The following is a 26,050-nucleotide window of genomic DNA, read 5'->3' on the forward strand; positions in this document are numbered from 1 at the left end:
AACCAGTTAAATAAAATCTGTGAATAAATATATGGAGTTGGCAACATTGCCCTATACTGTTTCCCACAGTTGTCTGATGGTATTGTCATCAGCATCTGTTGTGTGACTTTTAAAGGGCTACAACATCATTCAGGGGTCTTCTCAGTGCTTGTTGTCTTGAGTCTTTGCTGGGCACTTCACCTCTTGTATGCCTTGGTTGGAAAAAGTTGGAATTAAACGGTTAAGACTGCTGTGGTCATTTTGTCTATCACTTGGGTTCCTCCAGATTATCTGTTAACGTTGAAAATATGTCCGGAACCTGCCCACTTCTCACCAACTCCTCTGCTACCCCTTAAGGCCAAGTCACCATCACCCCTTGCCTGGGTCCTCGCAGTAGTCTCTTAACTGGTCTCCAGACTTCTGCCCATGTCTGGTTTTAGTGAATTTTCAATGAAGCAGCCGCAGTGTTCCTCTTAAAACTAGTTCTCAACCAGGAGACATTTATGATTGTCACAGTGGAAGGGAGTCATTACTGACTTCTAGTAGGGTGGAGGCCAGAAATGCTGCTGAACGTCTACAGAGCACAGGACAGCCCCCACAACAAAGAATTATCTGGCTCCCCAATTGTTAATAGCACTGAGGTTGAAAAACCCTGTGGTAAACCGTAAGTCAGAGCGTGTCATTCACTGCTCGGGGTCCTCCAATGGCTTCTGGTTTCTCTCAGTAAAACTCAAGTTCCTGAAGATGGCACAAGGCAGCTGATGTGGTCAGGCTGCCTGTCAGCTCTGACCTTATCTCTTGCTGTCCCCCCTCCTGGCTCCCTCTGCTCCAGCCAGGCCGGTCTCCTCATTGTTCCCGGAAGACTCTAGGCCCTTCCACCTCTGGGCTTTTGTGTGTTACACTTGCTGTTCCCTTGCCCTGGAACATTCTTTGCCCAGACAGCCACAGCACTCACTCCCCACCAACTTTGAGTGGTGTTTAAATATCATTCCCATCACCCTCATAGTGTGGCCTTCCTTGACCACCTATTTACAGTTGCTATCCTTCTAAAATCGCAGTCTTCCCTGCCCAGCTGCATTTTTTCCATAGTACTTATATTATAACCTACCATATAATTTTGCAATGCGTTTATTAAGTGTTTCTCCACACTAGACTTCAGGCTCCAAGGGAGCAGGGATTTCTGTCTGTTCGTTGTCCACGGTTGTATCCCCAGAGCCTAGAGCAGAGTTTCTCATCCTCACTGCTATTGACATTTTGGGCCATCTAGAAAGTTCTTTGCTGTGGAGCTGTCCTGTGCATTGCAGGATGTTTAGCGGCATCCCTGGCCTCTTCCTGCTAGAGGCTGGTACTGCCCCCTCCACCTGTGACAATTGAAAATGTCTCTAGACATTGTCAGAGGTCCCATGGTAGGCAAAATCGCCCCCAATTCAGAACCACTGACCTAGAACAATGCCTGGCACAATAAATATTTGTTTGAATCTGTGTTGTTTTGTCCCTTAGTACTGTATCTCACTCAGAGTAAGGTGTTTGATTTTTGTTTTTGCCAATCCTTTAATAATAGGTGTCCACCAGGCTCTCTCCAAAGAGGAATTTATATATTCTTCATTGCGGCTAAGTCAGTTTATTCAAGTGTTTGATGAGGAGAGACAAGTTTCATTCTTTTTTAAATTTTTTTATTTTTATAGAGATGGGGGTCTCACTCTTGCTCAGGCTGGTCTTGAACTCCTGATCTTGAGCGATCCTCCCGCCTTGGTCTTCCTGAGTGCTAGGGTTACAGGCGTGAGCCACTGCGCCCGGCCAAGTTCCATTCTTAGCCCAGTCCTTTTTGACTTCGGGAACCTGAAGGTGCTGGGTTTAGATTATGCAAACCCCATTTTGGCCACAGTGATGGGCAAGGCTGTGTCCCAGGAAGACACATGCTATATGGGAAAAAGGTTCTAATGAAGAATTATTTGCACTTTGGTCCTTCCAACCAGGTTTTTAAAACCTTTGTGTGTTCTCCTGGGAATGAGTTCTGAGCTTTGGGTGGCAGAGAAGAGTGCTGGAGATTCAGAGTGAAGCCAGAGCTCAGGCAGGCATCGTCAGGGCGGGAAGTAAACGTGGAGCTGTTGCGTGAGCTCGTGGGAGTGAGGGATTTCTCTCTCCACCTTTCAGACCTGTAGACAACGTTTTAAAGCCTGGTAGCATCTTTAAGGCTCATGGTGCTTTGGTTCGGTGTACTCAGTGCTAAATTCTGTGGCTTTGTAGTTGTTGCTAATGCCCTTTTCCTAGACAGGCTTCAGAATTGGCTTAATTTAATTCCCATTTCTTCTTAACTTTTTAGTACTGTTTAGACAGCTATTATTAAACTTCCTGCAAATTGGAAATGGGAATGAAAGTGAGTATTAGGTTTATCACTGCAGGACAAGATAGAGCAGTGATCCCTAAACGCTGATTCAGAGAGGTGTGTGAGGTTTTTCCCGGGTTTGGGGTGACACGAGAAAGACAAAGACTGTTGTGTCACACGCATACTCACGCACGCACATTTGGGTATAAAGGCCACTTCCAGGCCAGGCGTGGTAGCTCACGCCTGTAATCCTAGCACTTTGGGAGGCCGAGGCGGGCGGATTGCTCAAGGTCAGGAGTTCGAAACCAGCCTGAGCGAGACCCCATCTCTACCAAAAATAGAAATAAATTAATTGACCAACTAAAAATATATATACAAAAAATTAGCCGGGCATGGTGGCACATGCCTGTAGTCCCAGCTACTCGGGAGGCTGAGACAGTAGGATCGCTGAGCCCCGGAGATTGAGGTTGCTGTGAGCCAGGCTGATGCCACGGCACTCACTCTAGCCTGGGCAACAAAGTGAGACTCTGTCTCAAAAAAAAAAAAAAAAAAAGGCCACTTCCATTTCTTGGATTTGTGCTGAGATATTTTTTTTTTTCCCCCTCGTGTTATCATATTTAAAAATGCCCTTTCTTTTATGAAATGATAATCCGTTCTTGGTAAAACAAAACTGTCTGACTCTTTTTTTTTTTTTTTTTTGGTTTCTGAAAGTTTTCTTGATTTTTCTGGTCTGTCCAACCTGCAGGGATCTACTAGCATAGAGATGAAGAGCCTTGTTCTGGCATCGTTGTCTGTCCCTAACTAGCTGGGTGTCCTTGGGCAGCCTGGGTGACCTTTAATTTCAGTTTCCTCACCTGGCAAATGGGGGCTGCCTCCTAGGGGTCTTAAGAATATTAACTATGGCACTGGCTGTGGGAAAGTGTTAGCAGGGGGCCTGGCACATGTAGTAAGTGCTCTGTAAATGTTAGCAGAAGTCGTTCTTGTTGTTATTGTCTGTATTACTTAGTATTGGGCTCTGGTATCCTGGAAGGTGTTTGCATTTGGTCAATTGTGGTTATCTTCTCTAATGCGAGTGTTGTTATGCAATAAGATTCCTTTGATATCAGTAAATTCCTTTTTGCTTTTCCCCTAATGAGGTGTCCAGATAAATTTTTTGCGTTTTATATTTTTGATCCAATCCATAACAATTCTTTTATGCTGGCTAAAAAAAAAACCCTTAGCAGTTGCGACAGCACACACATAAAAATTCATATTCAATGCATATTTATTGAGTCCTAGTATGTGCACTTAATACCAATAACAATGGCTAACATTTATTGGGTATGCACTGCATGTCAGTCCATTCCAAGTGTTTTTACATATATAAAACGTGCTTAATCTTTGCAAAGCCCTCATGAGATAATCATAATAATAAAAACAATAATGATATTAATTATCATTTAGAAAACACTTAACACTTATCTTGTGTTTACTATGTGCCAAGCACTACTCTGAATATTTTACCTATATCAACTTAGTTAATTCTCACTTCAACCTTGGGTGTCTGTATTTTTATTATTCTCATTTTACAGAGAAGGAAACTGAGGCATGCCAGTTAGATGGGACCTGGATCTAAACCCAGGTGGTCTGGCTCCAGCCTTGTGCTCTTGTCCTCTAGTCTGTACTGTGCACGATTGTGCAGAGTCCAAAGACGCATCTTGCTGTGCTTTCTCCAAAACCCCTGGTGCGGTGAGGGAAAGAGGACACGTGGATACAGTTAATCATATAAGACAGAGTGTGGTCCCTGTTGGGGGGGGAGGGACAGCAGCAGTGGGAATTTAATAGAGGAAGGAGAGTTGGTGGGGCAGTTTTGTGGCCAAGTAGGGGTGAGGTTTGGTCTTCATGGCGAACAATGCTCAAACACGTTTCTTTACAACATTAAATAAAATGCTAGACGCCTTGGAGGGCATAATACTAAAGCAGATGTTTAGGGTTTTCATTTGCCTTTTAAGCTTGTAACCAGACTCTCCGCTCTTCCTCTGGTCTCCAGGCACCTGGTGGCATCTTGTGGCGGAGAGAGACTGGATGCACACACACAGGTTTAGAGGAAGACAGGTGTAAGCACTGTGGTCAGGGCTTTACCGCTTAACTGCTGTGTCTGTGTTCAAGATTCGTAGCCTCTTGGAGCCTCAATTTCTCTACCTATAAAATGAGATCAATAGAACCCATCCCCTTAGGGTTGGTAGAAGTTTTAAAACTGAGGCAAAAATGTGTAAACATGCCAAGCACGGCGCCTAGCACTGTTCGTAAATGCAATTAATTCCTTTTTTCTTAGTAGAATTTTACCATGATGCAGTTTTTTTTTGCTAATCATCATAATAACACAAACATGGATAGAATCATGTATCTGAAGCAAAATAGACAAGATTGAGGTGCCTTAACCTGGCAGATGTTCAAATCTTATTATGCAGATTCATTTTGTGGTATGATTAGATGGAACACTTGATTAAAGTGGAAGTCTACAAATTGGTTTTGTGTGTTATTGGAGATTTCCTTTTCCCAATTACTACTAATTATAGATTTTATTTAAGTGGATGTATGTTTAATTCCTTTTGAGTTCTGCAGTGCAGTTTGCACAGGCTGATGTTTATATCTGCTCCAGTTGTGCAAGAAGTGGAAAATATCCTTTTTTTAGAACAGATCACATGTGCTTACTGTCAGGAATAGGACCTCAGTGTAAAAAAATGTATCTTGGGACAAATCAAAGTTACTAAATTTCTCCCTCCAACTGCTTTGTTTCAGAACTGGCAGTATTAGGATAAATAAATGGAAAAAAAATCTCTGGTTAATTTTTTTTTTTTGTCATCTTTCAAGGACAATAGGCAAGAGTTTTATTTGTTGTGTGTGTGTATGTGTGTGTGAAATATAAATTGTACTTTGCTGAGGGTTTGTCTAATCAGAATAAATTATAAAAATGTGTTTGACTCTACTCCAAGTATGCATTATTGGAAGAAAATAATCCAGGAGGCAGGTCAAAGATATTAAATGCAGTCCCCACAAGCTTTTGATATTGTAAAGACAGGTTTGCAGTTTATAAGAAGGTTTTTGTGAGTCTAGTGAACATTGTGTACTCTGAGAAAAGGAATCACACCAAGAAGTAAGTCTGCGTCTTTATCGAGACAAACCAGGTCAAGAAGACCTGCAAGGAGGTCTGTGATCTCTGTGGGAATTTCTCTTTTCCCTGTTTCTGTGGCCAAGGGTTTTGAGAGGAGGCCCAAGTTTGGCTTCTCAGTGGTAAACCCATTTCTCTAGCCTGTTTTTGAGACATGGCTTCCTTATTTCTTTGTTTTGTCTTTCCCTCCTGTGGCCTTTCGTGCATGCTGTGAAGAATAAAGAAGCACACATTCGAAGTGTCTGCCCAAGACATTTGTCCTGAGAGTCAGGACGACGAGGATCTTATCTTCGAGGGTCAGCCTTCCAGGGGCTTCTCGGGTGCTGGGCAGACCGTGAGCAAGCGGCTCTGTGCTGGCCATGGGGTCGCATGGAGAAAAGACAGGCAAGGTTCCTGCTACAAGGTGCTTGCTTCTTGGAGGTGGGGCACAGTTAATAATGAACCAAATAAAGGAACAAGATAATTTTGGCTAACTGCTCTGAAAACTAAACACGGTGTTATTGGTAGAGTGTGATTGTGAAAGAAGGGGGCTTTATTAGGTTGGATGATCAGGAATGACCTCTTGGAGGAAGTTATTTTGAGGCAAGACCTGAATGTCTGACATAGGTACAAATCTTGGTCCTACCACTCACTAGCTCTGTGTCTTTGGACAAGTTACTCAACATCTCTGAACTTTAATCCCCTCTTCTGTAAAATGGGGTAATAGCTACCTTGCCAGTCTGCTGCAAAGGTAAAAAGGTAGTGTATGTAAAGCTGCTGACATCAGGCTTGATGCTTAGTAGGTGTTCAGGGATACCCACAGGACTGGTTTAAGGTAATATATGAATAGTGGAAAAAGAAACACAGACATTAATTTTCCTTAGGAGTGTTTATTACTTGGTCTTAAGAATTTTCCTAATGTTGAGTAAGTGAGTCAGAGATTCATGTTTGTCTTTAAAAACCTAACCCTATCCACACGAGTAGAGTTTATATATAAAAAAAAAAACAAAAAACAAAAAAAAACCTAACCCTGGACTAAGAGAGGAGGTGGGTCTTGTTATTTTTATTATCCTTTCTTTGTTCTAGAATTATCCTATTAGATATTGTCCCTTGGTCTGCTTGCTGGTGTTGCCTGAGATCATTCGTGTCTGACCATCCGTAGCCTAGGAATGTTTTTAAAAAAATTTTTTTTGGCTGGATTTACTTTTTTGGTGTGAAGGAGAAGTCCACCTAACCAAGGATTAAAAAGGAAAGCCTAAGATAGAGTTAACAAAATATACACACCCACCAGGAACAAAGAGCCAGCATAGAACTCCTGACTCCTAGTCCTGTGTTTCAGTCCTGAGATCACACTTCCTGTCCACTCTGATGTGAAAATGTCAGTGTGGACACAGAAATGAAGAAGAAGAAGCAGCTGCCCTCCCACTCACCACCTCGAGTGTCCAGTAACTTCGACATCCATAGGCAATGGTGTGTTTTTAATTCAACTACTTAAAAAAAAAAATCTTCAAAGCATTTGGATTTCAGTGGCTGTTTCTTTGATTCAAGGATACACGGAGTGGTTACTTTTAAAAGGAAAAGTCCTGGATGGTGTGAGAGCAGATATTTAAAATCCAAACGCACTGCAGTGAATTATAGGTGTATAGAGGGCACTGGTAGAATTCTGTCCTATAAGAAGTTGTGGCTCATTGAGCAATTTCAGGAAGGCATCTGTGGTCTTCACCCTCCCCGCCCCTGCCTCTTCTCCATAGTAGGATAACTTGCTGAATCATTCACACACGATCCTCTGTTTTCCCATGTGATCAAGAGCAGCATCGGAAAAGTGGTTGTCCCCACTGTTGAAGGAAAGCATGGCTTGTATTTGTAGAATAGGTTTTCTTTCTGGGAAGCTTAACTTGCCTTCATGGGAAGAAAATCTGAGGCAGAGAAGATTCATGTAGCCTCAGGGCTGTGGTTATATATGAAATTATGAAATGACATACGGGAATACTGTGTTTACTTTGGTACCTTTACCATGAAGTGTTTCTAAATACCAACTGGTTCTAGGAAGCACGGCTTTCTCAAAACATACATTTTGTGTTTATAACTGGAGATTTGGAATGTGTTGGAAGGAAATGCTCATGGAAATCCTAAAGATGATTTTCTTGTTTATCTCAGGACCTAGTGCGATCCTGGTGAAGTCTACAAGTGCAGCGGTGCCCAGCCTTTTTGGCACCAGGGACCAGCAAGTTTCTTTGGTTTCATGGAAGACAATTTTTCCATGGACTGGGGGTGGGGGTAGGGGGTGATTTATTGATGATTCAAGCGCAGTACATTCCTCTCTGCTAATGATGATCTGTATTTGCAGGCGCTCCCCAGCGCTAGCATCACCGCCTCAGCTCAGGCATGAGATTCTCGTAAGGAGCAGCAACCTAGATCCCTGGCATGCGCAGTTTATGGTAGGGTTTGTGCCCCTGTGAGAATCTAATGCCGCTGCTGATCTGACAGGAGGCGGAGCTTATGTGGTGATGTGCTTGCGCAGTGCTCACCCCCTGCTGCGTGGCCCAGTTCCTAATGGGCCACCTGTACTGGTCCATTGCCTGGAGGTTGGGGACTGCAGTACTAGAGGACCCCAGTCAGATGTGGCCACGTTGTTCCTCTTGCCTGGGATCTATCCCAAACCAGTGGAGATAGTGAAGTGCTCTAAAATTGAGTCCATTAATTGACACACCGATAAATCAGTGGTCAAATTGTAATAATCCCCTCCATCAAAAGGACTGGGTATATTTTTGTTTTAATTTTTTTAGCCTTTGATGTTTTCCAACAAAAGGTGAAAGGGTATGATTTCAGCGTGAGCTTTGTTCTGTTGTATTACTGCTGGTTGCACCATCTAAATTTAGGATGTTGGCACCTTGGCTAATAGAACCCTTTGTAACTAATTTATAATGCTTTTGGCAGAGAATGATTATGAATAAACATTAAAATAGTATTGGCCAGTTAAGGTCATTTACTTTCAAGGGAAGAGGATGACCCCAACTATGCATTCTTGAAAATTCTCTTTATTTATTTTTAAAGGAAGAATTTACAGTAGCTTATGTGAAGCAACCCTTAGAGATATAAGCAGCTGGCAGGATTCCTGGTGACATTCCAAATAAAAGTGTGCCTGTTTTCTGCAAGGAAGTATATGCTTGGAGGGTAACTAGTAAGAAGTTGGCTGCTGGCTTGTGGTATATTGGACAATCAGTGTGTAGACTTTTTGGAACCACTAATAATATTTTTACATAGGTAAATGCTAGATGAGTAAATGCTAAATGATGGGATCTTAGAGTGCAATTAGATACTCATTACATATGGAAGCTTTAAATCTTTGTTGATTTAGAAATGAATGAGAGGGTTTGATGGTGCTTGCTTGGTCATAGCATCAGAGTCACTGAAATGCATGACTTAATGGCAGAGAGCTGAGTGGCAAGGACAGTTAATTGGGTTTTCATTTTTGGGGTCAGCAATACTACATGGTCACTCTGCTGGCCTTAGGGTATCTTCCTAGTGTACCCCTCTTTCTCACTCTTGGGTTCATATACCTGACATCTTACTAAACAGTTTTCACTGGCAGCCAACTTTCCTTTCCTTACATATTTCTTCTCATGGATGTTTTTATTTTGCCTGCTAATAATCTATTTCCAAATTCTTATAACAACCCCTCCCATGTGCTCAACCTGTGTAGTTTAATTTCATGGATCCAGAAATGGAAAATTTGAGACAGGCCTGGCTGCATGTCCTTATCACAGGGATTGGTTCCAGGGAGGTGCTGGTTGTCTAGCTACAGAGAATCCCAGGGTGAGCTTGGGTGCTACTGCATCACTAATGTAGATCTTATAACTAACTTTCTAGAGGGAACTTTCCATTTTTTTAACCAGTGAGAAATTATTATGAATGATTATCTCTGGCCTAACAATACAAGCAGCATCTCTCCCCCCTCCTCCCCCTCCTTTTTTTTTTTTTTACTAAATGTATTCTGATCCAGGGAAGTTTTCATTCCAAAACAGCAATATAAGAATAATTCAATACGGAGACATCAGATTTATGGTAAAAGCATTAGGGCAGCGGTTCTCAAACTTGAGTGTGCGTCAGCATCCCCTGCAAGGCTTATTCAAGCAGACTGCCGAGATGCACCACTCCAGTTTCTGATTCCTAGGTCTGGGTAGGGTCTGAGAATTCACATTTCTAACAAGTTTCCAAGTGATTGCTCAGATTGTAGGTCTGGGGGTCACACTTGGAAGACCATTGCAATGAGGTGGCGGTGGTGTGATTTTGACCAGTGAACTTGGAATAGAAAGCATCGTGTAGAGCTGGGATGCAAGCAACACAGAAGCTTGGGCAGTTTGCTGTCAGGTGACAGACAACCCGAATTAACCACGGGTTTTTCTTTTAATCAGAAAAGCTTATGGTTAAATAGCAGAAAGATCCAACAATAAGGGATAAGTAGGCCTTCCAGCAATAGGACTCTTGGCTGTGTAAATGTGGTCTCTGAGTGACTGGACGTTCACTTAGCTGTACTGCCACAAGGAGCCCTGAGCCAAAGCTCAAAAGGGGTTTGTCGTTTGATCTAGACTCTGGGTGTGTGGAACTGCAGTCACTTGACTGATTTGTTTCAGAAACAGGGTGATGGTGGTTTGGGGCACGTCCACATGACCAAATTGTTTTTCACAAAACTTCTGCAGAAATACGACTGTCAGCCTGTTTTCCTGCCTTAATGAATTCCAGACAGTTTGTAGAGTGTGGGAGCTTCCAAAACAGAGGGGCGGAATGGGCTGCGACCAGCCAGCGTCTGTGTCGTCACACACAAGGGTGTCCTGCCACATGGCGTCGGGTTCCTCGTTCTGAATCTCCCCGAGTTGTTCACTTCCTCGAGGGTGAGGTATAGACTGCGGGAGGGAAGGGCCAGGCCAATGTCGTGTCAGACAAATAAAGCCGATAGAAAACTTCCGGATCCCTTATTTACTAGGAGATTCAGCCTACTCCTCTGTTTAATCCACTTAGACCCAAGCATCGTGATTTTTCTTTTCTTTTGATGCATGCTGACCTTCTCCAGAGGGAAAGTCCTGATGTTCTTATTGTAAACCAGTTTAAGAGTTGTAACCAGTCTCCTAATCTGAACCTCAGAATAGGACAGATTTGAACTTAAATTCCAATTTGTCCACCTGCTTGCTGTATGTCTTTGGGCAAATTGTTCTTGTGGCCTCTGTTTCACAAAAGAGGGCCAATGGGAGGCAATGGATAATAATATGAGCTAAGTTATAGGGCGATTATGTGGATTAAAAGAAATATGTGGGCACAGTGCTCAGCCCGAGGCCGGGCTGTTAGTTCCCTTATTCTGGTTTCCCCTGTATCCACGGCATCAACAAGGTTTTTGACTTGAAATGAATTTTTAGTTTTAGGGCACCTTAATAAGGAGAAAACAATTTAGGGGCATTGGGAAAAGAACAGGATCCACAGAGGAGATGGGGGCCTAAATAATCCCCAAGTTGGATGATCAGCATCAGGATCGTTTTTTTTTTTTTTTTTAATTTTTTTTATTTCAGCATATTATGGGGGTACAGATTTTAAGGTTTCAATAAATGCCCATCTCTCCCCCTCCCCCCACAAGTCTGAGTCTCCAGCATGACCATCCCCCAGATGGTGCACATCTCACTCATTATATATGTATATACCCGCCCCCCTTCCACCTGCCCAATACCCTATTACTGTAGTACCTATGTGACCATTTAGGTGCTGTTCAGTTAATACCAATTTGCTGGTGAGTACATGTGGTGCTTGTTTTTCCATTCTTGGGAAACTTCACTTAATAGTAGCATCAGGATCTTTGGAAGTTGATGCGGGTCAAATAGTGGGGCCTCGGGTATTTGACGACGGCACGTGCTGTTTTCATGGAAGGCATTATTTTTGTTGCCACGCAGTTTTTATCTTTATCAACGTGTTTCCTTTCATCATGATTATAGACTATAGCTAGGTGGAGGGATGAATTATAAGGTGCACTAATTGGGGTTGCACAATCTTGCCCTGGCCGTGTAGCTGCTCGGCTCGCTGCTGTCACCACGGGAACATCCCTCACTCCTAACTGTCAGGTTGCAGCCTGGCCTGTGGGTCCTTCCTGCTTCATCTTGTCACAGCCTCTTTCCGTAGTTACCTTTACCCAGTGTAAGCCATGATGCCCTGTATTCTTGAGCCTCAAAAGCTTTCACTCTTCTAGAATTTTTTTTTTTTTTGAGAAAAGCAATATGTAGCTACTTTAGAGACCAAAATCTAAGTTTTAAGTGTTTTTCTCCACACTCATATGATAGTTTGCTTTTCTTGATCATCACTGCTTTCCCTCCTAGAACTTACGGCCAGACTAGTCACTAGAAAGCAGAAAGGGGGAGTAGCCCAAGTGGTACCCATCTTTCTTAGGGGAAATTTCCTGTTATATTGCACATAGATGTGGATGCCTTCATCAGTTAGTTTAGTAACTGGGTGACAATGTGCCTGCTTCGTAGGATCGTTGTGAAGATTCAGCGAGGTAGTGAGATAATACCTAGTAAGGATGCGGTAGACACCAGCTACTGCTCTGGTGTTTGCCTAAGAATGGAAGAAGTAGTTAATCACGGAAACATTTCTCTGTGCTGGGTTGTTGATTCTTCCTTGCTTTGTCACTGTTAAGTAAATGAGTAACAATTTGATTCTCCATAGCTTAAAAAAAACCCCAACCTCGTAGTCAATTCTCAAATGCTTGGGTTACATGCGGGAAGTTTTTAAACCTAGAGCAGCATTTGGTTATTTAGCCCAGGAATCTTCCAGACCACTTCCCCCCCCCCCCAACTGTCAGCTGTTGTGTGCATAGGATGGGAATGAATTTGATTCCCAATCAATGGATACATCTTCCACCAGAATCCAGCCACACATTCATACAACCATGCAGGATTCTCAAGGGAGCGTTCCTAGTCTGAGTTTTATAAGGAAAGAGGGAAAATGAAAGTTCTCCTGTTTCTGTGTGAATAATAATAATAATAAACTAATTGAAGCAAAAGACACGTAGAGCTAGGTGCTTTAGGGTGAGTGCTGATGTGTTCCGAGAAGGAGAGAAGAAAGTCTGAGAAGAGTTGGTCAGCAGTGGGCTGGTCTGCTGGGCTTCTGAACCCTGCATGTTATAGCAAGGGGACGGGGTGGATCTGCCGCGTGGGCTTTGAGTCGAGAGTTAGGACGCTCAGAACTCGGGCAAGAGCCAGCTGCTGAGATGGAAAGGTGGTTCTGGGCGTTTTCAGAGTAGGTCTGTTTCTCAGGCATCCAAGTAGGTGAACGTTAAGAGATCTGACTCCCACAGTCATGGTTTGAGAATTATTTGTAGAATCTTCAGGCAGATTCTCTTTGCCTTGTGAGATAAAAGAATATGTAATGAATATTTACTGAGCCTACTGTGGAGGTGGGAGATCATGGTGAGGAGGGTCAAACCGGAACCCCTGTCGCCTTTGACAGATGGGTGGCTGCTGGGTGACAGAGTGGACTCCAGTTCAGAGGTCTTTTTAGGGGAGAAAATAAGCCCGCTTGGTGGTCACATCAGTTGCCCTGGGAAAGAAATATGTTTTAACTGGTATTTATTGAAAATGGCTTTTAGCCGTCACTTCATTTGAATGTCCTATTTAAGAAATGATGTGTAAAAATTTAAGAAATCAGGTATTAGTATCTTCTTGTTTATAAATAAGCTAATTGGTAATACTTATGTTATTGTCTTTCAGTTCCCACAGGAACAGGGAATTTGTTACTTAACCCCTCAAGGATCCAGGGCACTGGATGTCCAATAAATATTTGTTGTATAAGGAATGACCAAGAAAGATGAAGTGTTTCTGGAGTGCGAGGAGGGACCAGTAACTTTTGGGAACTCTGTTTTTAAACTCTTTCAGGAAAATGCGTAAGAGATTTGTCTCAACCTACCTCGTATTAGCTATAGGCCCTTGTTAAGTTTTTCTGAGCCTCAGTATCTTTATGTATAAAATGAGGCTAATAATAGTATTTCCTTCTTGGGATAACTGAGGATTCTAGAAGATAATGTGTAAAATGCCTGGCCTATGTAACTCCTTACATAGTACATTAATTTAATAGGGGTGACTGTTGTTATTACTGTAGATCCTAAAGATATCCTAAAAATATAATCAGTTCTTATTATTTCTGTTCTATAAAGTCACTGCAGACATTGAATAAGCAAATACTGAATCATTGCTACTAGGGAAATATAAGTTCCTAAGAGTCTGTGGTTGCAATGTTTTCGTCAACCCATCAGTACATAACCTTGTTTTATGTGTGTTTCTGCTTAAAGACATGTTATTTAGTATATTTTATTGGTTCACTAATGTTGAACTCACAGCCAACAGTACTATAACTCACACCTGAACAAAACTTGTCTAAAACCCATATTTTCTTGTGAGGCACATCCTGGCTTTCTTTCCCATAGAGAAAGTAGAGACCATTTCTGTGCTATGCTTGGGGGCCGTTTGAAATAGTGGAGTCACCAACAAAAAGCACAAAAATACAAAAAAACATGGCACTAACTAGACCATTGAAAGGACACTTGCTTATGTATGTGAGTATGATATGAGCGCTTAAACAGGAAGGCAGACCATCACCTTGTTTGACCTCAGTTGGGATTGTGCTTGTTGGGCTATTCATATTTCTTGGTGTTCTGCGCATGTCCGTGGCTGCAAAAAACTGCTGCAAATACTGATTTTGGGGTTACAAATAAATTTTAGTGAGTAGGTGAATTCGCAAATGGAGGATCCATGAATAATGAGGGTTGATTGTATTAAAGATTGTTTTCTTTAAAGCTTTTCTGGGAACCTGGTCTTTCATTTTTTACTAGTTTGTTTTCCAGTAAAAATGGCCCATCTCTTCCAGATCTTTAAAGCTGATTGGGGCTTCAATTTTCAGATATGGTACTTTTTATTTGGACATAGTTTCTGTTGCTCTTGAGGAAGGTAGAGTGTGAGGGTGGGCACCTAGGTAGAGAGCACAGAAATTATGGGCCATGGGAGAGCGACCTAGCAGAGAACTGTAGGATGGCTTAGAACTTCTGGTGTAGGCTGTTTTTGAAGATAACCAGGCCCAGCCTACTCAGGGCCTGGAGGATAAAGGTGATGATTTTGACTTCTCTACGCATTGGAAATTAGCACATTATAGTTATCAGCATGGCCATTATTGTAAACATTAACGAAGTACTTGCTGGGAGTGCTTGAAATTCTTTTAGAAGAAGGGAGAATGGAATTGTTTTCAGTGGCTTTGGTAGTTTCAAGTTGCATAGCAGATAGATCACACAACTAATAACACTGAAGAAAACACAAAGAGAAATAATAATAACAGCAGCAACTTGGAGCATTGTTTAAAGCCCTTATTATAGGCTGTGCCTTCTGTTAGTGCTTCAGCTTACCTTTTGTATTTTCATGCAGTATCCTTGTGTATTATACTAGTATAAAGAAGGTACCTATGTAATCTTTTTCACATGTTAAAAAAATCAGGAAGCTGAAACAGCTTGAATTCATAATTAATAATGGGCATGGTGGCTCACACCTATAATCCTAGCACTTTGGGAGGCCAAGGCAGGAGGCGCACTTGAGGCTGAGAGTTTGAGACCAGCCTGAGCAAGAGTGAGATCCCGTCCTCTACAAAAAATAGAAAAACAAATTAGCTGGGCATGGTGGCACTCACCTGTAGTCCCAGCTACTCAGGAGGCTGAGGCAGGAGGATCATTCAAGCCCAGGAATTTGAGGTTGCTATGAGCTAAATACCACCACTGCGCTCTAGCCTGGGTGACAGAGCAAGACACTGTTTAAAAAAAAAAATCAGATCTAGGTGAATTATAAACACATTAAGATACTTATTATCTCCCAGATGTGGTATTAAACATTTTAAATGCTTTATATAGTGTAATTCTAATGTGAGGTAGGTAAGACCCCAGTTTATAAATGAAGAAACTGATGCTTGTCTATCTTCTGTCACTCATTTATCTGTTGCCACTTGTCTGTCTTAACGTCACTCAAATAAGGATGGAACAAAAATTCAAACCGAGGACTGTCTGACTACCAAGGTCACCCTCTTACCCACCGTGCTGCAGGGGTTACCATGAATATTGGGGTTCGGGGGGAAGGCAGGATAGGAAGTGATTAGGGGTGGCAACTCATGTTGATTTTGGAGTGGAAAGAGGACTAGGTTTCTGATGAAGCCAAGACAAAAGGCTCAGGGTGTGGTTGAACATTTGAATCCAAAATAAATAGATCTGTCCATTACAGGTGCGCGCAGCGTGCCTGTCTGCATAGTTCTTTGTTTTCAAAGCTGTTTCTGAAAAAGGAAAAGGGATAGGTGGTGAAGGCTCCAAGAAAGGTAGCAAAAGATGGGATGGTGGATACTTAATCATTCACAAGGGTGTGGTGTGTAAGTTGTAGATTTTCCTCGTTCCTTATTAAAGATCTTCTTCGAATGCTTTGATGACATCAAGCAGTCTTGTCTACACACCCACCCTTGTGTTCTGCTGCTGAACATGACGTAGCCCCTAACATCTTGATGTTTTCGGCTCATTTCTCTTTCTCCCTGTCTTTTTTTCTTCTAACCTGACATGTTAATTGCTTTTGTGTGTGTGTGTGTGTGTGTGTGTGTGTGTGTGTGTGTGTGTTGTCTTCATAAAGTTGTAGCCAGTCTGTTTTATTCTGGACTATTTATCTTTGACATGCCAGAGGTCTTGAAACATCATCATGTTGTGTAATGAGCATAACTTCTGCCTTGACGTGTGGGTGTTAAGAGCATTAGTCATTGCAAAGTATTGACTTAAATATTTTCAATAAAAGGATATAATGATCTAACAGAGAAGAAGAAGTTATAAAAATCCTAGTTAATGGCTTTAATGGTGAGCCATATACTTCATGGGTTCCATCAGCCATGAGTTCGAGATTTACAGAATGAATATAAAAGCATTCTTATTCTTAATTAGTGGGAGAAGAGAAAGACCAACAATTCATAAAAGGACTTAATTCTCATACATACCAAGAAAAGTGTACACCATCCACGTTTCCAGTGATTCTACTCCCGACCCTTCTCATGTATCTTTATCAACATGAAATGTTAACGATTTCCAGGAGATGTTATCAATAGGGACTCCCTGGGCTGTGTCTTAAGCCTGATCGAAAGCCCTTCACCTTGTGATGATCTCTTCTTGGAGAACCATCAGGGAATTCTTTGCAACACTATTAGAGAGCCAGGGCTTTCCTGAACTGACAAAGTAGGTCTTTACCTACAGAGTTGATTTTATGAAGAGTTTGGTCAGCATTAGTCATTATGAAACTATGTGCCTGCTGCCCTGTTTATTCTATAGACATCTCCCTGTGGCAGAAGATTGAACCCTCATCTCTCCGTGTCTCTGGGTGTCTAAAGATGTTGGAGGTACGTTGTTTTCCTTCTTGCTGGGGCGTATGTAGTAGGCATTGGTCTTCTGGGAATATTGTCTAGATGAGTGTTTGGTAATCAGTTTAATAGATTGATGGGCTATCTTATTTCCGGGGCTGGAGGTTTAAGCTAGAGACACTGGGCTAACTCTCCTCTTTACTCAGCAGTCCTTAGTCATTCTGGTAAACAACTTCTGAGCTAAATACCTTTTTTTTTTTTTTTCCTAGAAAGGTTACAAACAAGGAAATAGCTTTCATGTCAGAGTAGGGGACATAAACTGTGTCTATGGCTGCTTTTAAAAATTTCTCACCTGGCTATTTTCAAAGGAAGTCCAAGTCAAAATATATCACTTATGGGAATCATTTTTATAATTATTTTCATGATCTAATCAGCAATTATGACATTTTTGGGGACTGGAGGATTTGTGGAGGCGAGATCTATTTTCATCAAATTTCCTTGCAGAGATTATTGATCTTTAGTCCTGCTATGTTCGGTGTTGAATTTATTTACTACTATTGTTAACAGAATATATAGATAAGGAGGTTGTTTTGAATGGGAGCCAAGTAACCTGTTGATGTAAAGTCTATTTCACCTTTTATGATTACCATCAAGCACCTCCCTCCTTCCTGGCTGAATTCCCTGTCATTTTAAGTAGGCAGCAATTACTGGTTTGCTAGAGAAGCCGGCTCCTGCTGCCAGGGATCCTGTTAATTATCACTCTATCTCTAATTTAGCCTTCCTAGTGTTGAGAGAAGGTGCGCAGAAGCGTGCGGCAGCAGAGCGGCTGCAATCGTATCTTCCTAGTGATCTCCTTTTTGAGACGGTCCAGTGGTGCCAATGTTCAGCCAAGGGGCCGAGGTGGCCCTGGTGAGTGTTTCTGACTCCCTCCTCTTGGTTGTTCGTTCCTCAAGTGTGGTGTGCTTTCCTTCTCCCTTTTGTTTTGAGTAAGAGCTAATGGTTGGTGTTTATGTTGGGTATTCATACCTATTGCCGCTCTGTCTCTGAAGTCGAATGGGATGCCCCGAAAATAGTTCAGTGGTTTTCCCACCAGGTATTTTCTCTATCTACGAAAAGGAGACCATGGAACTGACCATGTGCCTGTTTTCCAGAAGGTAATACAAATGATAACCGAAGTACCTCAGTTTACAGGTTCTTGTGTGGCTTTTTTTTTTTTTTTTTTTTTTAAGGGTTGTCAATCTTTCTGTTGTATCAGATCTTTGGTTCTTGTTGTTTATAAATGGCTAGATCACTTTCTGTTTGTTTTCAGAAGTGTTTGCTTCACTTGTTTCAGTGGATATTTTTTCAGAAGTTCCACTGGATCATTTGGTTAGGTTTGGAGTGCTTACGCTTCCTTTTCCACTTTTTATGTTATTTTTGGCAGTGTTGGTGTTTGAAGCTGTAGAAGTGATTCACTGCAAAGTGAATTAATTTTCCACATTTCCAAATGCATTTTCCAGTCACCCCCAAATTTCTTTTCCCCCTTTCAGATGATTCTGCAGTTGTCCTGTCGTTCTTGCTGGCTCAAATATAAATGCTGATGTCACTGAATTTCTTAAATTACAGCTGGTGGGGATTAACAGAAATTGTAAGAGAATACCACTTCCTCATTTTGCTGTTTTCTTGACTAATTATTGTCCTTTGAAGTCCTGTAGAAAGAGGGGGATTTGGAAATAAATTCCTTGTCTGGAAGTTTAAACAGCAATTTTCATTTTCATTTTTCTGTTGCTCTTCAAAAATATTGTAGTGCTTAGGATGCTACTCTGCTGTGCCCTTTATTAACCCCAGACAGACTTTTCTCACTCCTTATTTTGCACTTTGTACTGTCTTCTACCCTGGGTGAAGGGTTTCGAATACTTCCCTTAAGTAAGTTTCCTTTTATAGAATATTTTTACTCAACAGTTTTTCTCTAACTCCAGACTGTTACTGACATTAGGTGAAGGGTTGTGATTCATTTATTCATTTGTTCAGAGCCTTTTGTTCTTTAAAGGAATGCTTAGCTGTGTCCCCATTGTTTTCTTGTTTAGAGTCTCAGTGTTATTTGTGACAGTTTTGATTGTTCCTACACCCTCTAAAAATTAATTTTTCTGGCTTCCCTCTCCTAGTTCTGACACTGGGAGTCTGGGCCCTAGGCTTTCTTTGTCACTTGCTTTGTGGTTTGAGTGATGGCTCCATGAACCTTGTCCTGGGAGTTCTCTGGGTTTCTGAGCGGGACGTTGAAGCCACCTGCAAGTGTGCACACAGGACAGCTCAGTGCCGCTGGGCCGTATTGATTGAATTGCAGTCCCGTGGAAACAGAAATAGAAAGGGTTCAGCATTTGCACTTTCCTCTAGTGGCGTTTTTGCTTATTTTGTGTATTTAGAAAAGGTAGCCATATGCAAACTGCTGACTTACTATTTTCCCTGGAATGGAAACCATTTGGATTATTTCAATGAGTTTTAGCTAAGATTTGTTTGTTCACAGTATTAGTTTTGTTTTCTGGTGGCCTGATTAGAATAAGACCAGAATGTGTCTTTTTACTTTATGGAAATGACTGCTACTTGGTGCCTTGGAATTTTGCAAACCAACATGAATTTGAAAAGTCATATGTTTATTCCAGAGTCAAAATAGAAACACGTTAGTGAAAATTATATAGATATTTCCATCTTGGGTCATTTACTGTCTTTGAAAAAATTTTTTTGACTAAAATATTTAAGATTTCAGAGCAATCTCTTTTCCTGGTTAATTTTTCCACAAATTAATTTGTCTCATTTTAAATGAGAAAAAAAAGATTAAACAGAAGAATTACAGACCAAAATCACATGTAGTATAATATTTACTATAAGGTGGTGATTGGTTCTTTTCTGTTGTCTTTCATGATAGAGTGGATTTAGTTTAACTGTTAGTGTTAATAGTAAGGTTTGTATTGGGAATTAAAAATAGAATTTTCTTACTGTAAGAACTATTAACACATTAACTGACATGTGAGTTGTATTTAACTCCTGCTAGTTTTGAGCCCAGGGCCTCATGAAGTTTATGTAACTCACATGTCTCTTCATCTTGGGAACTGTGAGGACTATTTTTCAAGTTGCATATAACTCACACACAGAAAACAATAACAAATAACAAATTTTTCATTAAATCAGAAAGGATAATTTTGCTTTCTAAGTTTTTATTCGATTTTTGTAATAAAACACCATGGCCCCAAGGCAAATTTTTTTTTTTTTTATTGTGGCAGTCAGTGTGTTAAGCACTGATTTGAGTTCCTGAGGACAAGTTATGATTGTTTAACCTCTGGAAAATTTGCATTGTAAGGTATGTATACAGTTAGCCAACACTTCCTTCTAACATTGTGATGATAAGTTCTTTGAATTAAGATTTTGGTATGGTATAGCTATCTGGAGAATATTTCAAATGCCATTGTGGAATTTTTGGTTAAATGCAAGTTTTAGAAGTTTGATAAATAGAATGGAGAGAGGGAAAGAAAGAATAGTTATGGATTGGTTGAATTGTTTGGGATGAAGTATTTTTTTTTAAAGAAGTTTTTATACTTATCTAGGAAATGTCACTAAATATAATAAAATAGGAATTTAATAGCTGAAGAGAAGGAGGAATTGGTAACATATCATGAGGTTGTAAGAGGAACTGTGGGTTGAGCATTAAATAAACTATACATTTCACGAGGCTGATGACCATGAGTGCTTTTGTTCATGATTTTATCCCAGCAAATACCACCATGCTGGACCTAGTAATTCCTCGATAAATATTGAATGAATGGGTGTATGTACTGAGAGGCCTGGTTAAAGGCCCAGCTGTGCTATATACTGACTGTGGGACCCGGCTAACCATTTATGAGGGATCTGTCTCCTCCTGTGTACAATGAAGGGCAAAGACTGGATCAGGGATGACCATGTGGGACGGCAGTGGCCAACCGTCACCTCTGTGAATCCGGGAGGAGCCTTGGGTCCTTCCGAGTTCAGTGTGCCAGGCTTCTGTGACCCACCGTGGATATGACAGGTGAAACTTCCTTGCTATCTCTTAGTGGTAGCTTCTCCCTTTGTTTTTGATATCTTGAGCCCAGTCAATCGTGAGTCGTAGAAGTAGGCAATATTCTATGAAGTGTGTTGGTCCATAGTAGCGACGACAATAGCATGTACCACTGTCCCTGCATTCATTAAGTTTTCTGGTAGATTTAGCAGGTATAGGTAGAACCTAATGCATGGGTCTAGATCAGGGTCCTCAAACTTTTTAAACAGGGGGCCAGTTCACGGTCCCTCAGACCATTGGAGGGCTGGAATATAGTTTAAAAAAAAACTATGGACAAATTCATATGCATACTGCGCGTATCTTATTTTGAAATAAAAATACAAACGGGCAAAAATCCCTGCATGTGGCCTGTGGGCCGTAGTTTGAGGATGCCTGGTATCCTCAAATACCATCTTAGATGGTATTCCTCCCATGGAGTAAGATCCCAAGAAATGATGACATTAGCAGCATTTTTCACGTTTACTCCCCGAAGCCTATTTATACATCCGGCTTGTGATGCCCGAGCACCTACTGTGTGCCACATGCTATGCTAGTCATAAAACGGCTGGCCCGTAAGCCATGGGCTCTCTGCCTTCTTGTAACTCACGGTGACATAAATATGGTTCTGGGTCTGTCATTGTCCCTTTATGGACAAGAGATGGAGGGGTTAGTTCTTCTTCTGAGGGGGTCAAGGGAGGAGCAAAGTCTCCCTGAAGAAGCAAAGTCTGAGCTCATGATTGAAAGGTGACTGCCAAGCAAGTGCGAGGAAAGCATTGCAGGTGGCCCAAGGCACAGCGGCACAGCGCAGTGTGGCAGCTTCGCGGCAGCGTGAGCATCGAGCCCGGCTGCAGCGTCAGGGAGCGAGGCCGGTTTCAAGCACGCTCGGGCTGCCAAGTGAGGGATGGGCTGGAGGGCGGCCAGAGCTGCTGTCACAGAGGCCCGCTAGGATGGTTCCAGCGGAACTGTCTTTGTGAGGGACGATGATACGCATGCGCTGTGCAGCCCCGGGGACAGGCTGTGATTGCAAGAGGGCAGAAAACCTCTGTCACGGATTTCAAGGGCAGTGAGGACAAAAGTAAGTCTGTGTGCATGCACGCTGCTTACCGGTGACAATAAAGTGATGGCTCATTCATTCATTCATCACTTAGTTGGGTGCCTGTTCTGTACCAAGCACTTGGAAAACACACTGTTTAATAAAACAGGCATGGGCTCTGCCCTCGGGGAGCCTCTAAGGGGAGACACAGTCAAGCGAACAGACGACTGTTGATTACTGTGTATTCTTTATAAGGTTCGTGAGCAAAATTCTGTGTCTATCCTATTATCCACACACCCCAGCCCCTTTTCCTGCAGCTAGTTTATAGTCTGACAACATGCTCTCTGCTCCCTCTAGGAAGTTTTGGAGAGTAAAGTTAGATAAGCAGGTAAGCCTCAACGCCCATGCCTTCTGTGGTGCACATTTGCACATGCACATAAACACACATGCCTGTGCACCCCAATTAAAGACATCTGTCTTCATTCCAGAGGTGGACAAGCACCTAGAATAAGGCACATGAGGATTCCTGTAAGCAAATCTGCTCCAGGGAAAGTTCTGGATATTTTCCCATATTTTCTGAGCTCTGATGTTATACATGCAGTAATCCTGGATCCAAGAAGAGTCTTGGCTCTTGTGGTCCTTCCACACAGAACTGGATCTTGAAGCTAGCTTTGGTGGCTGCTTCAAATTGGCCTTCATGTCTGTGTTCCAGGTTATTGCTAGTGTTTGGGATTTGTGCATAGGAGCAGGAATGTGCCTCTAGGCAGCAAGACTGGTAGACATTAGATAATATATTCAAGAGAGGTTTTAGTACACAAAAGGCAGTAACCACAAATTCCTTCCCCAAATAGAAATCTTCCCCATGTTCCCCATTCAACCCAGAATCACCTATAGTAGTATAAAGTCAAAATCCAGCTGACTGGATCTGATCAAAATTCCTAGGAAGCCAGTCTAGGCTCAGACACAGTACTTTGAAGATGAAGCATTCTCATTTATTGGGGTAGTAATTGCAGCTGGTTTTGGTGGGCAGGTTTAGGTGGGAAGTACACATTTCCCATTGGGTGTGATGTGAAAAGATAATAGCTTGTTAGGGCTAAACCTCTGGAGTCAAATTGTCCTAGGTTTGAATCTCAGCTGCACTCATTAGTACCTGTGTGAATTTGGGCAAATTGCTAAGACTCTCTTTCTTCACCTGTAAAAAGAGATAGTGATTAAGTGTGTAAGCCCTTTGTTAAACCTGCCTAAGTCTGAGTCTCTGCTGTGCTACTCTGTGACATTGTGCAACTTAGTCTCTTTGTATCTTGGTTTCCTTACCTGCATGGTGGTGGTAGTAGTAGTAGTAGTAGTAGTAGTAGTAGTAGTAATGATAATAATGATAGTGACTACCTCCTAAGGATGTGGTAAGAATTAAATAAGATTATGCACACAAAGGGTTTGGCATGGTAGCTTGGCACACAGTTGGTACTCAGTATACCTTACTCAGCTATTTTTCCTGCCATCATTATCTTGAGCTTGCTAAAATGTTCTGTAATGTTATTTGATTATTTTGTTCTTTCTGAAAGTTAAGGCTTTACAAAACATATTCATTGCTATGTGCTTTTCTTTTTTTTTTTAATTGAAGACTTAATAATATAGTTTCTGGGTTTGTGGTAGGGTTGCCAGAAAAAAATATAGGATGTCCAGTTAAATTTGAATTTCTGATAAAGAATGAATATATATATATATATTACCTTATGTTCCAAATATTTCATGGGATACTTATCCTAAAAATTTATTCTTTGTTCATCTGAAATTCAACCAGGCATTCTATACATTTTTATTTGCTAAATCTGGCAACCCTAGTTTGGGAGTAAGACATACCCTTTTACTCTTCTCATTCATTTTCTTCACTCAGGTGTATATGGATGCCTGTGTAAACCTAGTGAATAAGATCCTTGGACATGAGTTTAGAAATAGTTATACACATTTGAAGAGGTACTTTCTGGTATCTCCGGTAAATCTGTCTCCTAATTTATTATACGTATGTAAGAGATTATATACGTATTGAGATTATGTTGACACCTGAGCATATAGTGTGATGTTGCTTTAAAATTTTGGAATGTTCTAGTGTTGTTTCTACCCAAAGAGAACAATTAATAATGACACAGTAATGAGTAGGTATGCATTCCGGAGAATCCTGAAAGCCTCATCATCTTTGAAGGAAATTACCTCATTATTGTTGGAGTCACCGATCCGGGGAAGGTTGTTCTGTGGTTGGCCTGGTTTTCCAAGTAGGAAAATAAACATGTCAAGGGTTTAGGTTAATAACTTGGAGTGATTTCATTGTACTGACTATTTAAGTTAATTTTTAAGTAGGGTTGGTCTTTAAGCTACTAGACTAGTGGAGACTTTGAGAGAATTACACCCAAGACTGAGATCCTTTCAAATCAATTAGTATTTACTGAGTATCTCCTGTACATAAAGCAATTGCATATGGAGAGAAAGGAATTCAAAGTATAGTTCCTGCCCCCCAAAAACCTTAATGTTTAATGGAGCACGAAGGCTAGAAACAATTATGACAAAAGGTAGGATAAATAAGGTCAGGGTTGAAGGCTGGTAAAGTCAGATCCCAGATGGTGGAACGTAGGAAGTGATTAAATCTGGAGGCCAAGTAGAGTAGGAGTGGCTTATATTAGGAAGGGCTTCTTTGAGGGTAATATTTGAGGGAACTATCCAAAGATGAGAATGACTTTATTTGGGAAATGAAACACTCTAGATGTAGGCTTAGCATTCACAAATACCCGGGGGTGGCCACATTTCGAAATGAACGTGTGACTTAGACATGACAGAAATATACACAGCACCTCCGTAACTGCCTGCAACCTCTTCTCCCATGTGTGACTGTCTATGGTCTAGAATTTCCAGATCAGAAACTCGACTTTATGTAGGTGGAGCTGGATTCATTCCATGTTGGTTTCCTAAATATTTATCGTGCACTTGGTGTTGCTATGTATGAGGTGGCTAGAGATACTTGGGACTCTTTTAGGTGGTCACTTAAACCAAGTGAAAGTCACTCTGTTTGAATGTGGGTATTTTCCCCCCTGAAATGAACACTTCCAGTGGTCACTGACTTATACTGGGCAAGATCAACAGCAGAACTCCTTGAGAAGCATCTTGTGAAGCACTCTGAGTATTTGCTTAAATGAATTTAAAAGCCAGCTTAACTCATTTCCTGTTGGATGACACTTGTTTGTTAGACTTGGCCCAACTCAGCGTTAATGGCCTTAATGGCTTTGACTGGCTCCAAGTGTTTCTCCAGCAGTGTGCCTTTAGGGTCCGGGAGGATTCTGAAGATGGGACGGAGCTCTCACGTGGTAGCTTCAGCCATTGTAGATTTAAGAGAAGAGCTCTACCCACCTTAGATTTAGCTATGGAAACTTAGTATCCTGGAAAGCAAGAGTTACCATCGCAGGAAATGCGAAGTGTTTTTCACCAGTCCTTTCTAGTACGTTTCCTTTTTTTTTTTCTAAACGATTCCATGTGAAATCGATGCCATTTAAAAATGGCCTCAGCACTTGGAACTTGTTGAGATCATCCCAGCTTCTCTAGCAGAGGAATTAAAATGTGACATATGGGGTTCATGTTGGTTAAGAGATGGGGTGTAGAGGATTGGGTTTGGTAGCCCGCTCAGTGCATGAGAGGGACTGCTAAGATTGGGAATGAAAAACTTCTGTTTTTTAATTTATATGTGGGTTGGGCTGTGGAGCTCTAAATGAGACTGGAGATTAGTGGTGCATTTAAAAATGATCCTTGGTATTTCATTTTCATCAATTGGGATTGATGTGTCTTTCAAGTTTGGACAGGTTGTTCTCTGTGGATGTTTTTGCTATTTCAGACACTAATGGGGTGAGATACAGCCTGGATGAAAAGCTTTATTGGATTCTTTAACATAAAAGAGCATAAACTGTTTATGTTAGTTTGGGTCTGGCTGAATGTTACTAGTGTTTTTTTCTTTGATAGCCAGGCCAAATATTATGTAGTTTTACCATCTACCCTTGGTTCCTACTGCCTTGTTTTTTGGCCACTTTTTATATCGTCCCTTATATATCTGTCATTAAGTTATAAGTGAAGCTTTGTGTTTTATATTTAGAATTACTCATGAAG

General features: G+C 41.4%; 1 protein-coding gene across 5 annotated transcripts in view; it reads left to right on the forward strand.

Annotated features, from left to right (window-relative positions):
• Positions 1–26,050, forward strand: part of MITF (melanocyte inducing transcription factor) — a 212,645-nt gene that overhangs the window by 2,279 nt on the left and 184,316 nt on the right. The window contains exon 1 of one of the 5 annotated variants that reach the window (XM_075998561.1): positions 17,590–17,738. The exons of the other annotated variants lie outside the window; for them this stretch is intronic. The gene's annotated coding sequence lies outside the window, so the exon portion shown is untranslated. Of the gene's footprint in view, positions 1–17,589; positions 17,739–26,050 lie in introns of those variants that run through there. 5 annotated transcript variants of the gene reach the window in all.

This window comes from Microcebus murinus, chromosome 28, assembly GCF_040939455.1.
Source record: "Microcebus murinus isolate Inina chromosome 28, M.murinus_Inina_mat1.0, whole genome shotgun sequence".
Classification (NCBI taxonomy): domain Eukaryota; kingdom Metazoa; phylum Chordata; class Mammalia; order Primates; family Cheirogaleidae; genus Microcebus; species Microcebus murinus.